Genomic DNA, 6,863 nt, shown 5'->3' with positions numbered 1-6,863 from the left:
AATAGGAACTAGAGAATTCAAGAGAAGAATTTTGACTGTCAACATTTTTCAAACGTAGTGCTGTTTTTTCACCTGTGCCCAGCTGAATCCTGTCTGTGTTCTGAGAATGAATGAACAACCAGGCTTGGGTACTGTAACACACAAAGGGAAGTTATGAGCCCTGGGATCCTCTTTAGTTCCATTCTTGTCTTTGGTTCTGTTCTTTGTACCTATCATTATATTAAAGATTCTATCCCTTAATTTCTCCACTGGAAAAAAATATGGTGTCATTCCCTACCCTGCCTAACTTACAGAGATGTGAGATTTAGGGAGCCATCACTCACAAATGCCTTGGAGTTCTTGATAAAAAGGTACTGAATAAATTCAATATTACTGTTAGTATTTTCATTGTTCACATTCTTCCTTTGAGCCTATGGATAACATATATTTATTGTTGCTTTAGGTTAATAGCAGCTTTGTCCTTTTTTCCCTCCCTCCTAGCACCCATTACAGTAATAAAATGCCTGCGTATTTTCAATCTTTTTCCTACCAGTTGCCATTAGGCTATGCAGGCCTATAAAAGTATCAGAATTAGATAGAACTATCAAATACATTAACCCATTAATGAAAATAAATAAGATTATAGCAATCGCTTTTTCATCTCTGACCCATAAAACAGTTTTTGAGAATATGCTGATTGTAGATACCTGAAAAATATGGATTTTTTTTGGCATAGTTTCCTGAAATATCTGTCTTTTGGAATTCGGTTCAGAAAATCTAGATTCTTTTGTTCTACATGAGACAATATATTCATCCCTGAAGTCTCCAATTTTTGAAGATTACGTTAGCCATAAAGGTTTTATTAAGCATGAAAAGTACCCATGCACCTCCATTGGAAGAAATTGGACCAATTCTAGTTGCCAGGTAAAAGTGAATGCACACCGATATCAAATATCGGTTTGCAACCCCCAGAGGGCCAGTTTCTCAGGGCTGGTCTATTGAAACACATTCAGCAGAATCTCCAGGGGAGCTAGTTAAGAGGCAGGTACCTGTTGCCCCCCACTCCACCAGACCTTCTGAATTCAAAACTGTGTTGCGGTTTAGGTTACCAACTTTAACAAATAAAAATATAACACAAATATTAATAAACACACAAACAAGCTCTAGTTGGGGCCTAGGAGTCTATACTTTGACAAGCACCCCAGGTGACAAGCACACCAAAATTGGAAAACCACTGACCTAGAAAATGTAGATGCAAATCACAATGAACCATCACAACACACTGTCCAGGATGGCTAAAATTAAAAATGACCAATTACACTAAATGCTGGTGAGGATGTAGAATCACTGGAATTCTCATACATAGGGAGGGAGTGTGTGAAATGGTATAAGCACTTTGAAAAAAGGGCTGCAGAGTTCTTATAAAACTAATATACACTTACCCTATAATTCAACAATTCCACTCCCAAGTAATGACCCAAGAGAAATGAAAACATTTCATTCACACAAAGATGTGTACAAGAATATCTATAGCAGCTTTATTCACAATAGCCCCAAACTGAAAACTCCTGTATTTGCCAGTAGCAGAATGGATCAACAAACTGTCATATATTTATTCAACAGGAATACTTGCAATAAAAAGGAATGAATTATTGATTATGCAACAACAGGGATGAATCTCAAAAACATACTGAGAGAAAAAAGCCTTATTTGAGAGTATATATTATATGATTCCATTTGTGTGAAGTTCTAGAACAAGCAGAACTGTTCTATGGTGGAAAAAAATTAGAATAGTAGTTTCCTCTGGTGGGGAGGAGGTGGGAATTAACTGGGAAGAGGTATAAGATACCTTCATCGGGTTTTGGTAATGGTCTGTATCTATTTTTTTTTTTTTTTTTTTTTTTGAAACAGGGTCTCACTCTGTTACCCAGGCTGGAGCTCAGTGGCTCAATCTCAGCTCACTGCAACCTCCACCTCCCAGGCTCAAGCAGTTCTCCTGCCTCAGCCTCCTGAGTAGCTAGAACCACAGGCACGTGCCACCATACCTGGCTAATTTTTTTGTATTTTTCATAGAGATGGGATTTTCACCATGTTGCCCAGGCTGGTCTCAAATTCCTAAGTTCAAGCGACTCACTTCGTTCTTTGAAAATTTTACTTTAAAAGAAAAAAGTAAATCAATATTCAACTCTATGATGTACGTACTGAGCTCTTTAAGAAATGCACTGATGTCTAAAACCTACTTTTGTTTGTTTTGTTTTTAACTTTTTATTGTGATAATATGACAGAATTTACTATATTAATCATTTTTAAATGTACAGTTCAGTGGCATTAAGTACATTCATATTGTTGTACAGCCATCACCACCTATCTCTGGAACATTTTCATCTTCTAAACTACAATTTCATGCCTGTTAAACAACAACTACTCCTCGTTTTCTCCTCCCCATGGCAACCTTCTATTTTCTTTTTTTTCCTAAATCTTTCATTTTAGGTTGAGGGATAATGTGCACGTTTGTTATAGAGGTAAATTGCATGTCATGGGGGTTTGGTGTATAGATTATTTTGCCACCCAGGTAATAAGCACAGTTACTCAACAGGTAGTTTTTCTGTCTTCACCCTCCTCCCTCCAACCTCAAGCAGGTCCCTTTTTCTGTTTTTCCTCCTGTGTCCATATGTATTCAATGTGAAAACCTACTTTGAAATGCATAAAAAATAAGATGGATGGGGGTTGGAGATTTTTACACACACACACTAAAATGTTAATGGTAGGACCTAGGTGGTGATTATATGACAGTTTACCACAATTTTTTAACCTTCTATATATTTGAAGTTTTCAAAATTAAATGCTGGGGTGGGGGTGGGGGAATCAGTGACATAGAGGAACAAGAATTTTCTGACTGAGTACACTCATTTTGAAGAGGCTGCTTCTCTCTGTACCTTTAGGCATCTCTCACCAACACTGCCCAGGAGAAGGAATCATTCTGATCCCCCTCAGCACCTCAAGGCACCTACACAAATCAGGGAAGCTCAGACTTACCCTCTAAGGGAAGACTTCTCCTCACCACCCTCTCCTGAACACTAACTTCCAGTCTCCTTTGTCTCATTGACTTGAACTTACAGCACTTCCTTTTGTCTTCTACTGAGGAACTCTTTTTTTTGTTTTTTTTCTTTCCACTTTGTAAGTCATAAGATATGTGTTCCTCAAACACTAGAGCCGTTAGCTTTAGCACAGTGACCAGCTTGCTTTTAACACATATATGAACGGTGCCTGCTCCAGGAGAGATGGCAAACTGCACACTGCAGCTTGGGCTTCCATGGCACTTAACTCTTGATCCCCAAGTAGGATCACAGCCTTGGAGGTGGCTTGCTCGTTCTCTCAGACAATCACTCAGAAAATTGTTTTGACTAATCACCTTCATACTGGCTCTGACTGACCAACCAACCACCCTTTGTACTGGTCACACTGATAAACCCATGGAGGGGATGAGACTTTAAATTCCGTTTGAGAATTGTCTTTTCTGGTCTCTCTCTTTAAGATTATGGTTAAGGTCGGGTGCGGTGCCTCACACCTATAATCCAGGACTTTGGGAGGCTAAGGTGGGTGGATCACTTGAGGTCAGGAGTTTGAGACCAGCCTGGCCAACATGGTGAAACCCCGTCCCTACTAAAAATACAAAAATTAGCCTGGTGTGGTGATGCACACCTGTGGTCCCAGCTACTCAGGTGGCTGAGGAAGAATAGCTTGAACCGAGGAGGAACTTGCAGTGAGCTGAGATCACACGACTGCACTCCGGACTCCAGCCTGGGCGACAGAGTGAGTGAGACTCTGTCTCAAAAAAAAAAAAATTAAAAAAGAGGCTAAATTAGCTGGCAATTGCCAGCAAAGCACAATACAGCCTCACTCTAATGGCCATACCATGGTGACTTATTAAGCAAAGAGGATTCCTGGATTCTTCCTGAATCAGACCCAGCCAGGTCTGTTTGTTTACCTGAGGTTCTAATCTCTCATTGTGAGCTGAAAGATTATTTTAGCAGGTAGGAGCTAGAAAAAGTGAAACTGTACAACAAGGGCTGCTGAAGGTCAAGTTAATGCTTTTATATTTTTGGAGGATGTAGCCCTGGTTAAGAGAGGTTAGCACAGAGAAGAGGATAGTCTTATTTGAAAGCTTTCTCATTTTCTGCTTGCATTTGCAACATTTACACTCTAGCTTTCCAGCTAATTGCAAAAGCATTACATGCCTGATACAGAATACTGGGAAAACACAGAAAAACACAAAGCAAAAATAATAAAATTCCCCTATCATTCCACCACTAAAGATAAGCATGTCTTTGACATATGTCATTTTGCCTTTATTTGGACTATTTTGATTACTGCTATGCACTACTCAGTTCTTTTTTTTTATTATTATTATACTTTAAGTTCTAGGGTACATGTGCACAACGTGGAGGTTTGTTACATATGTATACATGTGCCATGTTGGTGTGCTGCACCCATTAACTAGTCATTTACACTAGGTATATCTCCTAATGCTATCCCTCCCCTGCAACCCCCTCCCCAAAATAGGACCCGGTGTGTGATGCTCCCCTTCCTGTGTCCAAGTGATTTCATTGTTCAATTCCCACCTATGAGTGAGAACATGCGCTGTTTGGTTTTCTGTTCTTGGGATAGTTTGCTGAGAATGATGGTTTCCAGCTGCATCCATGTCCCTACAAATGACACGAACTCATCCTTTTCTTATGGCTGCATAGTATTCCATGGTGTATATGTACCACATATTCTTAATCCAGTCTGTCACTGATGGACATTTGGGTTGATTCCAAGTCTTTGCTATAGTGAATAGTGCCGCAGTAAACATAAGTGTGCATGTGTCTTTATAGCAGCATGACTTATAATCCTTTGGGTATATCCCCAGTAACGGGATGGCTGGGTCAAATGCTATTTCTAGTTCTAGATCCTTGAGGAATCGCCATACTGTTTTCCACAATGGTTGAACTAGTTTACAGTCCCACCAACAGTGTAAAAGTGTTCCTATTTCTCCACATCCTCTCCAGCACCTGTTGTTTCCTGAGTTTTTAATGATTGCCATTCTAACTGGTATGAGATGGTATCTCATTGTGGTTTTGATTTGCACTTCTCTGATGGCCAGTGATGATGAGCATTTTTTCATGTGTCTGTTGGCTGTATGAATGTCTTCTTTTGAGAAGTGTCTGTTCATATCCTTTGCCCACTATTTGATGGGGTTGTTTTTTTCTTGTAAATTTGATTGAGTTCTTTATAGGTTCTGGATATTAGCCCTTTGTCAGATGAGCAGATTGCAAAAATTTTCTCCCATTCTGTAGGTTGCCTGTTCACTCTGATGGTAGTTTCTTTTGCTGTGCAGAAGCTCTTTAGTTTAATTAGATCCCATTTGTCAATTTTGGTTTTTGTCGCTGTTGCTTTTGGTGTTTTAGACATGAAGTCCTTGCCCATGCCTATGTCCTGAATGGTATTACCTAGGTTTTCTTCTAGGGTTTTTATGGTTTTAGGTCTAACATTTAAGTCTCTAATCCATCTTGAATTAATTTTTGTATAAGGAGTAAGGAAAGGATCCAGTTTCAGCTTTCTACATATGGCTAGCCAATTTTCCCAGCACCATTTATTAAATAGGGAATCCTTTCCCCATTTCTTGTTTTTCTCAAGTTTGTCAAAGATCAGATGGCTATAGATGTGTGGTATTATTTCTGAGGCCTCTGTTCTGTTCCATTGGTCTATATCTCTGTTTTGGTACCAGTACCATGCTGTTTTGGTTACTGTAGCCTTGTAGTACAGTTTGAAGTCAGGTAGTGTGATGCCTCGAGCTTTGTTCTTTTGACTTTGGATTGTCTTGGCAATGCGGGCTCTTTTGTGGTTCCATATGAACTTTAAAGCAGTTTTTTCCAATTCTGTGAAGAAACTCATTGGTAGCTTAATGGGGATGGCATTGAATCTATAAATTACCTTGGGCAGTATGGCCATTTTCACGATATTGATTCTTCCTATCCATGAGCATGGTATGTTCTCTCATTTGTTTGTGTCCTCTTCTATTTCACTGAGCAGTGGTTTGTAGTTCTCCTTGAAGAGGTCCTTTACATCCCTTGTAAGTTGGATTCCTAGGTATTTTATTCTCTTTGAAGTAATTGTGAATGGGAGTTCATTCATGATTTGGCTCTCTGTCTGTCTGTTACTGGTGTATAAGAATGCTTGTGATTTTTGCACATTGATTTTGTATCCTGAGACTTTGCTGAAGTTGCTTATCAGCTTAAGGAGATTTTGGGCTGAGACAATGGGGTTTTCTAAATATACAATCATGTCATCTGCAAACAGGGACAATTTGACCTCTTCTTTTCCTAACTGAATACCCTTTATTTCTTTCTCTTGCCTGATTGCCCTAGCCAGAACTTCCAACACTATGTTGAATAGGAGTGGTGAGAGAGGGCATCCCTGTCTTGTGCACTACCCAGTTCTACACATAAGAATGAACTATTTCCCTGTCTCTACTAAAAATAAAAAAAAATTAGCTGGGTGTGGTGGCGGGCGCCTGTAGTCCCAGCTACTTGGGAGGCTGAGGCAGGAGAATGGCGTGAACCTGGGAGGCGGAGCTTGCAGTGAGCCAAGATTGCGCCACTGCACTCCAGCCTGGGTGACAGAGAGAGACTCCATCTCAAAAAAAAAAAAAAGAATGAACTATTTGCTTTTATTATTTCCTGTTTAGAAAATAGTCAAGGCAATTTAAGTTCCCAAACTGAGTATGTGCATGATTTTTATTGATTATAAAAGTAGTATAAAACTTTGTAAAAGATTCAAATAATTGAAAAATATACTGGCAGAAAAGCATGTCTTGCACAGTCCCACTCTATAGTGACATC

This window comes from Macaca mulatta, chromosome 7 (genome assembly GCF_049350105.2).
Source record: "Macaca mulatta isolate MMU2019108-1 chromosome 7, T2T-MMU8v2.0, whole genome shotgun sequence".
NCBI lineage: Eukaryota > Metazoa > Chordata > Mammalia > Primates > Cercopithecidae > Macaca > Macaca mulatta.
Note: the sequence above shows the minus strand (reverse complement) of the source record.